Raw genomic sequence first — 9,512 nt, 5'->3', positions numbered from 1 at the left:
TGGCATCTCAGGAATTGTGCTCAAGGATAAGATGATAAACGTTCACTCTCACCCTAGAAACCTTGAAACCCTTAAGCCCTACCAAGCTACAACATGGTCGGACCATGCCCATGGGTCTTGACTCTAGATCGAGAACACCTTGGACCATACTCAACTGTGACCACCACCAATACCCCATCCTACTTTAGGTACCTCATGAACAAAGTCTTCATGGAGTACCTGGACAAGTTGGTTGTCATCTTTATTCTGGTAACATACTTGTCCACCCGAAGACAGAAGAAGAATCGTTGAGCTGGTCAAGGAACATCTGAAGATCGTCATGTCTAGTAGGAAGAACTATAACAACCACCTTCGCCAAGAAGTAAACTACCGCGTCGAAGACCATGTGTATCTACAAGCCAGTCCTCTGAAAGGAACTAAGTATTTCCATGTCAAATGGAAGCTCACACCATGATTTTCTGGCCCCCTCCAAGATCACTTCGAGATGAAGAGTAGACGGCTACCAGCTGGAGTTACTACCTGAGTTACCCACTGTGCACAGCGTTTTCCACGCGACACACCCCTGGAAGTGTTCCCAACTTCCTAACTAGCCCGATCTCTACGAGGGCATCGACCACCGAGCCATCGACCCCTAGCCCAATCTAACCTACCGCGATCTACCCCTTTAGCAACCTGGATCAAGAAGAACGTCATACACGAAGCCACACAATCAAGTACTTCAAGCTCAATGGAGCACCACACGGAAGCAGAAGCAACGTGAGGACTTGAAGACTACCCCAGATCCAAGTTTCTCTATGCCTTTCCGCGCCTAGTCTGGGAATCTCGGGGACGAGATTCTTGTAAGGGGGGTAGGTCTGTCACACCCTGATTTTCATGCCACAACACTAAAGCTAATAAATCATGATAAAATGTAGTTTGACAAAAACTTTTGAGTGTTTTGTCTTTGCTTTGATTGAATGTTTGACTGTTGTTTGCAAGTGCTCTAAAAATCAAATAAATTCTCCAACTCTTATACTCCTTCTCCTTGATCCAAATCCTTGCCCAATGATCATGCCATGTGTATAGAACATAAAAATAATTTCTTACAAAAATAATTTGGCCAAATAGTATTTTCAAAAACTAGTTTTCCAAAAACCCATGAATTGAGATTTGCACTTCAAGTACTTAATTAAGGGCAGTAAAAATCTTTCCAAAAATATATTTGACTCCTATTAGATATAGGACACCCAGAAACCACAAAAATATAATTTCAAAAGTTATTTTCCTATTTTATTTAAAGGCTTTTTCTTAAGTCCAGAAATGGTCTTTAATAGGTTAAAATTATTTTAATGCTTTAGAAATATTTGAAAAATACCTAGGGAAACTCAGTGGACATATATTGTCCATATATAAGAGTTTCAACATATGGCCATGTTCAAAATATTGGTCAAATCCCTCAAAAACCCTTTCTGGACATTTCAAGCTTTTGAAATATTTACAAAGGCAATATTCCCCAAAAATTCCAAGAAAATTCTAGCATGTCAGATATGACATGTTTGATGATCTTGACAAGTCTGATGTCATGGAGAATAGTATAACCCCATGAAATCCCCTCAAAACCACTTTTGTCCTTTTTCAAGTTTGAACAACTTTGCATTGTCAAACATGTCCAAATGCTCTCAAACTTTTTGAACATGCTCAAATGGTGTAATAATGCATCTAGATCAAATGGCACAAGTTGGAGAGAATGTTATCTTGATCAAAGCCAAAACCCTCTCTGTCCAGAACCAAATTTGAACAACTTTACATTGGCAACTTTTTCCTTTTGATCTCAACTTTTGTGGACATGTTTAGAACCTCAAATGGTGACACTACACTAAGTGGTGCATCAAGGAGAACAGATTTGCATGACTAAATCTTGGGAAGTCCATTTCTGTTGATTTCTAGGGTTTACAAAGGTTGCATTGGAAACTTTCCCCAAATGAACTCAATCTTGGTGGAACCTCTTATTTTCTCAGGCCATTTGACCCTGTCAAGCCTCATGACAAGGGAAGTCCATTTGCTTGCCCAAACCTACATCAAACACCTTCTGGCAGAAACATAAAATGCATGTTTTGGCCATTTCCACTAATCTCCATGAGCTGAACTTCTTCCCACAACCTCTCCTAGTCCCCCTCTACCTCTGGTGTGCTTCCCTGCCCGAGAGGCAATGATGAAGGGGGGCAGGGATCCACTTTTCTTCTCTGGACAACAACATTTTCACTCTCTCTCCACCCCTCCTCTCTTCTACTGGCTCCCCAAGGCATCCAGTGCCATTTCCACATTGTTTACTCCCCCCTGCAGCTGCCAGACACAAGTGGACGCGCTGGTGCACGCAAAAAGCCACGGACGCCGGCCAAAGACGCGCTCTGGAGCATGTCATCGCGCTCCCGACCGTTGACGCCGCGTCCCCCGGCCGCCTCGAGCCTCCCCCTCACGCAACTCGAGGTCCTCGACGTCCGCAACACGACAGCCGTGCATTCCCCCTCCTCTCCCCCTCTCTATCACCCCCTGCTGCCCATGCCCGACGCCGCCCAGCTCGGCCAATGGGCGCATGAGCTCGGGAACCTCCTGGAACACGCCCCGCTTCCCCTTTCCTCCTCCCTCGACCTGGTCCACGCCCACGAGTGCCCCAGACACGACTAGGGGCGCCAATATGGCCCTGGTGTTGCCCAGCTCGAGGCCATGGACGCGATCCGCGGCACATCTTCGCCCCTCCTCATCTGGCCTTCCCGACCCCGCTTCAAGCTCACAATACGACTCACTGCCCTCCCATCTTTCTCCCGAACCTCTCACTTGCCCTCCAGAGCCGCCCCTCGCTTCTCTTGGCCGCCATGGCCGCCGCTGCCCTTCCCTCAAATTCAGTCGAGCCCGAGCTCACCTCCCTCCTTTTCCTCCACCCAAAGACTCCCCGTGGTCCGGTGACCCTCCCCACCTCCTCAAACCGTTGCGGGGATGCTCGAACGCCGAGAGCCACGGATGGCCGACGACCTCCCCCGCCACCGTCAAAGCCGCGGTCACCTCGGCCCCCTCCTTCGGCCATGTCCTGCACCAGCGGACGTGCCGCTCCGCACTGAGCTCGCCCATAGGCGGAGCGCCGCGGGAGACGGTCGGAGGCGCCGGCTATCGCCGGATGAGCGCCGGCGTGCGCTCTGCATCCCTGCTCTACCTCGAGCGGGAGGTAGAGGACGACCGCCCCGCCAGCTGGCAGGGGGCCCGCCCGTCAGCGGCAGAGGCGACCGAGCCGACCCACCAGTCGGGTTAAGTGGAAACGGCTTCAGGCTGATCCGCTTGCCCCGCTGGGTGGCGCCCTCCCGCAGTGCGCCTTCGGCGTCACCTCCTCCCTCGCGCAGCTGAGCCACTGGGCCGAACCTGGTGGGCGCTGTTTAGCTGGGCTTCGCCCAATGCGCTTTATAAGGTTGATTCCCTTTCTTCCTTTTCTTTTTCATAAATATTGTAAAATTGCTAAATAATTCAAATTAACTCCAAATTTGATGATCCAAATTTCTAGTAGTTTCTAAAATCATTCCCTACCACAAGGTGCTATTTTCACATTTTTATAGAAGCATTTCCTTCACAAATATTTATCAAATCCTATTTTTCCTATTTCTGTGATGAACTTTAGAAAATCACAGAGAGGTCAAAATTGGTCCAAATGCCATGATTCAAATTCCTAGATGCTTCTAAGTTCATAACTTAGTTTGTGAACATTTTTCCTAACACTTTCTGTACCACACAATATAATGAGCCATTTCTTCATATTTGTCAACTTTGCAAATTCATTGGCTTGCCACTGGTTATTTTATTGGCCAGGCATTAAAGAACAGGATATGATGAAGAATACTTCGTGATGAACATTCGAGCTAGGACGCTTCCTAGTCAGAATGCCTGTAGGGTTAAGGCAGATGGCATGGGTCCAAGTTATCGATGAAGATTTCCGCTGCGAAGTTATACTCAAGACTTGACCATAATGGTCCTACTTGTGTAATACGGTATGTATGGATGTAAGACTCTTGTTATTCAGCTTCTGTGTGTTCAGTGAGCATTGATCTCTGGGATCACTGTACACGTGCATTCGGTGATCACGACTTATGAGTCGGGGTCCCCACAACTAGTCATGTCGGCCCAGGTTCTCTTTCATATGGTTGCTAGCGACACTATGATATACGTGAGCCAAAAGGTGCAAAGGGTCTCGGGCTATGGTAAGGCGACACCCGTGGGAATACCATGCGTGAGGCCGCAAAGTGATATGAGGTGTTACCGGCTAGACCGATGTTATTTGGAATCGGGGTCCTGACAATTAATTATCATTAAGGATATGAAAATATAATCTTCCACCGCATAAACCAACTAGCATCAACTACAAGGAGTAATCAACACTACTAGCAACTCACATGTACCAATCTAAGGTTTTGGGACCAAGATCGGATACAAGAGATGAACTAGGGTTTGAGAGGAGATGGTGGCCGGTGAAGATGTTGATGGAGATTGACCCCCTCTCGATGAGAGGACCGTTGGTGATGAGGATGGCTTCGATTTCCCCCTCCCAGAGGGATGTTTCCCTGGCAGAACAGCTCTGCCGGAGCCCTAGATTGGTTCTGCCCAGGTTCCACCTTGAGAGGGCGGCGGTTCACCCGAAAGCTTCCTTCTGATTTATTCCAGGTCAAAACAGATCATATAGCCAAAGATGGGCACCGGAGGCCTGCCAGGGGCCCACAAGGTCGGGGGGGGCGCGGCCTCCACCCTTGTGGCTGGCTGGTGGCCCCCCTCTGGTACGTTCTTTGCCCAATATTTTTTATGTGTTCCAAAGACATGGTCCGTGAAGTTTCAGGACTTTTGGAGTTGTGCAGAATAGGTCTATAATATTTGTTCCTTTTCTAGTCCAGAATTCCAGCTGCCGGCTGTCGCGGGAAACCGCGGCCACCTATGGGACCAAAGGGCCCCTTGCTGGTTCGGCAGGGGGACGTCGCGTTGCACAAAGAGCAGACGAGCGTGGGGGCAGCACAGAAGAGATCACGCAGGCAATTTTTCCCAGGTTCGGGCCGCCGCGAGGCGTAAAACCCTACTCCTGCTTTGGTGGATTGATGGTGGAAGAGTGGTTGTGGAGCATAGTACACTTGGCCGGCAGGGGCGGCAGTGGCTACGCGCGTATGGGCTTGTCTGTTATCCAACCTTCTAACCCTTTCTATGGTTGCCACGGGCCTCCTTTTATAGATTAAGGGGCTACTACAATGGCAAATCTGTCATTATGCACTAGTAAGATAGCAAATTGTGCTATCATACCTAACTCTGCAGGCTGACAGGGTGCATTAAATGCACTGCTTAACATCAAGTTGTTGGTTGCCCGGCAAGCCTTTCCGGGCTAGTTTGCCAGCTTCACACCTGCTCGCTTGACACGTCGCAGGACGGTTGTCGTTCTTGGGCATCTTCCGTAGAGAATGTCTGCCATGTGGCGAATGGTTGCCACTTAGTCACTTTGTGGCTTGACACCACACTAATTGACGACGCAGGTCATGGAGTAGTTGGGTGAGGTGGTTTTTCCCTTGTGAGTCCCGGCAAGCCCTATCGAGACGTCTTGGTTGTCTTCTTCCGGGGGCGGCCCTGCTGTCGGTGTACAAAAGAAGGGGCACATCTTAGTACCCCTTACCTGTGCACGGACAGTCGGAGCCGCGCCCACGGCCGCACCAAGCAGAACAGGGGAGGTGAACCAAGGTAAAACCGAAGCCCAAGACAATCAAGTCAACGCCAAGACCAAGAACGCAAAGAAGCAGAGGGACGGAGCATTTTCCCCCGGCAAGACCGTTGCCGGGGATGGCCTCAGCAGCCCCGGCAAGACCCTTGCCGGGGCAGCACGCCCAAACACCAACAGAGCGAGCCGCCCTTGAGCCCACGGTCTCCAACACCATCAACCACGTTGGAACTAGGGCTCGGGAGGCACCTCCATGGTGGCATGCAGATCTTTGTGAAGACAAGGAACGCTCAAGATCAGATGAGGATTGGAAGACAACGATCCTCGGCAAGATCCTTGCCGAGGAGAGCCACAAGACCCCCGGCAAGATCCTTGCCGGGGACGACAGTGCACCATGGCAAGAGCCTTGCCGGGCCGCCCGACAAGGCCCTCACCATGGGCGTCAGCGGGGCCACTGCCAGGCCCGCGCCAGCCAAATCTCCACCGCCGCTCGCATGCAGCTGCCAGCCCAACCAGCTGGACATGCACCTGTGTGGCAACATGCAGCTTCCAGGCCAACTCAGCAGGCACCTGCATGGCGGCATGCAGATCTTCGTGAAGCCCTACCACTGCGCCACCTCAGCTGCCTGCCTGCCTACATGGCGCCACGCGCATCGCTGCCTAGGGCGCGTGTCGAAGCGAGGAGGAGCGGCGAGGGACGGGACGAGCCTCGCTCCCGTCCCCGATAAAGCTAGAGGACACCTCAGCGACGCATTAAATGCATCTTGTCCTGTAATACGAGTGATAAGCTCGTAGCACAGTACGCCTTTCCACCTCCTGTGTGCCACTGTGGCAGCCCCTTTCGACTATAAAAGGTGGCCCATGGCATACTGGAAGAGGATTCGGCTCTTTGGAACCACGCACCCACCATAGCTAGTTCGAGAGCTCAAGAACTCTCTGAAATACAGCCACCAAAGCAGGACTAGGGTTTTACGCATCCTCGCGGCCCGAACCTGGGTAAACGATCCTTGTGCTGATTACTAATCCTGCTCTTCTCGCAACCTTGCGCCCCGGCAACCGTAGTAAGGATTCTTGTGATCCCATAGGTGTCGTTCCACACCGACATCTTTGGCGCGCCAGGTAGGGGGCGCAATTGTGAGAATCTGGTCTAGTAGTTAGCCTAGCGTTTCTTCATCGCCATGGCTCCCAAGAAGAGGACGGCCATGGCGACCGGCTCGTTGGGAGCCGAACGTCCCGTGCCAGTGCGGACGAGCAGCGGGCCGGTCGTGGACAGGACCCGGACCACGGTCCGCGAGCACCAGCATCGCCCTGGCAGTCAGAGCCTGGTGAGCGGCGTCGTTCGTGCACCAGACGACCAGCCGCATGTCGCCAGATCCAAAGACGGAGCGGGCCCCCCCACTACAAAAAAAAGACACATCCGTGACATTTTGGGCCGAACGAAATTTTTTCTGTCATACTTATGACACTTCTATGACGATAATTGTGACAAAACCTGGTATCATCATAGATGTGGTGGGGTCCTACTTCTATGACAAAAAATCATGACAGAAAATGGGCTTTTCGTCCTGGGCGGGCCGGAGACGCAGCTGCATGACATTCTTTCGGCCGTCCATGATGGAAAAAACCATGGTAGATGCGAGGGCGAGGAAAATATCGGGGTGTTCCCGGTTACGGTGGGTGGTCGGGGCCGAGCGATGCACGTTTCTCTCGTACACGCACGCGCGTGGGTGCGAGGCGTTGGGCTCTAACTGAACCCGAGCGAGGCATTGGGCTCTAACTGAACCCGAGTGATTGCACTGCAGGTAGGGCTGGACACGAGCCGAGCCGAGCCGAGCTTGATCCGAGCCTGGCTTTGGCTCGCTCTGAAGCGGCTCGGCTCGGCTCGGCTTGCTCAACCAACGAGCCTACTTCAGGCGGCTCGGCTCATTTTAGGAGTGGCTCGGCTCAGACCGAGCCGGCTCGTAAGCCAGCTGCCCCCAGAGCCTTTGTACCTATGTATATCAGTATATACTCCACAGTCTCGATTATTTTTCAGCAATTAAACCCATACTTTGAAAAACTAACAGTTTATATTTCTAAAAATGAAACATCCAGCAATCTATTGTTTTAAGAAATGGTCATAGTAATGAAAAATAAGCTTTCTTTTATGAATTCTTCTACAAAAATTGTAAAAATGTAACAGATATGAGAGAAAGAATTGGGCAGCATTTCTACTGTATTTTAGACAGAACTTCATTTAAACTTTACACAACAAAACATCAAATATTGACAGCCAAACAAAGAAATTTTGTATAGCATAACACTCAACACTTTGACATAAAAAATGAGAAAATGTTGACAACCAAACATTAACTAGTGAAAACCACATAATACAAAGTCCATAGTTCATCACAAATTCACAACAACATCATTGAAAGTGCATGGTTCATCACAACATCATTGAAGGTCCATAATTCATCACAACAAACACATAACTCGAAGCTCATCACAACAAAAGAAATGGCATGAGACGATCACATTGACCTGAACAATCCACGTGACAAGATCATGTAGACATCCATCTTCAAAACAGCAAGAGCAACACCCACATGACGAATGTCTACATGTAACACAGATTTGTAAACATATTGGGATCATGTAAAGATATGAAAACTGAAACATGTCGAAAGAATAGTTACCAATTGTTGTTATCCCCCACATCAACAATCTTGGGCAACTTGATATTCTCAACATCGTCCTCCTCATCTTCATCCCTCTCCTAATTATTTGGAAGTCAGCCACATACAAGAAATAGACAGAAACCATAGAAGAAAAAGATAGGAATCATACCACCACATTGAATCCTCGTGAGAACCTTTGGTATAACTAGCACTGCACACCAATAATTACGTTGTGCCTTCAACTCCATCAAACCTTCTTTCGATGACACCTTTACCTTATGAAAGAAGGTCCAAACCATCGACCTCGACCTCGAAGGAGCTTGACCTTTTCGCTTCTTGGCACTCTTCCGTTCCACTTTTCTTGCTTCATCCTCACTTGGATAGCAAAAACAGCACACACATGAGCTTGCACAAACATATATCTTTTGGATACCAAAAAGAGCACACACATGAGCTTACACAAACATATATTTGACATTTGGATCCCAAAAACAGCACATATGACTTTCAAACTAATCAGACATGGAGTCCATGTAATTTTCCAGCAAGTAGATTATTTTTCAAGCTACTATGCTACAGCAACTAGATCATCAACTACGTCATCAACAGCAGAAAACTAATTACACATAGAATCAATGAAAATTTTGGTCTATCCATCCAATCTGCCCTACAACTCCATCCATCCATGATCCATCCATCCGTCGCTGCTACATCTAGCCGTACAGGCTACAATACATCCATCCATGATCCATCCATCTAGTCCTACATCTACCTGACTACGTCCATCGATCCATCCATCAGTTGTGTACTGGAAGTTCAAACTACATTACTACATCCATCGATCCATCCATCCATTGATCCATCACATGCGTACTACTGAAATTCAGAGAGCTGCGGCTAGGGATTGGGAAGGAAGGAGGTACCTGCTCTGGCTCGTCACGTTCCGCGAGAAACCAGGGGAGGCGCATCCGTCTGCGTCCGGTGTGGTGAGGAACGGTCGCGCCGCCCGTCACTGTCGACGTGGCGAGGAAACGCGGCGTCGCTCGTCGCCGTTGATCCAGATTTGCGGCGTGGTGAGAGAGGGGCGAGGCGGCGCAGAGCAGAGAAAGGGAGAGACGAGAGACTGGCTGTGTGTTGCTCGTGCC

General features: G+C 49.6%; 1 long non-coding RNA gene across 1 annotated transcript; it reads left to right on the top strand.

Moving 5' to 3' along the window:
- Positions 1 to 1,766: 1,766 nt before the first annotated feature.
- LOC141022346 (uncharacterized) lies at positions 1,767 to 4,063 on the top strand. Its single transcript, XR_012183633.1, has 2 exons — positions 1,767 to 3,436; positions 3,832 to 4,063. It is a non-coding gene; the product is annotated as an uncharacterized lncRNA (long non-coding RNA).
- Positions 4,064 to 9,512: the final 5,449 nt, after the last annotated feature.

The sequence above is a fragment of the Aegilops tauschii genome, chromosome 5 (genome assembly GCF_002575655.3).
Source record: "Aegilops tauschii subsp. strangulata cultivar AL8/78 chromosome 5, Aet v6.0, whole genome shotgun sequence".
Taxonomy (NCBI): domain Eukaryota; kingdom Viridiplantae; phylum Streptophyta; class Magnoliopsida; order Poales; family Poaceae; genus Aegilops; species Aegilops tauschii.
This window is presented reverse-complemented; position numbering and strand designations above follow the sequence as displayed.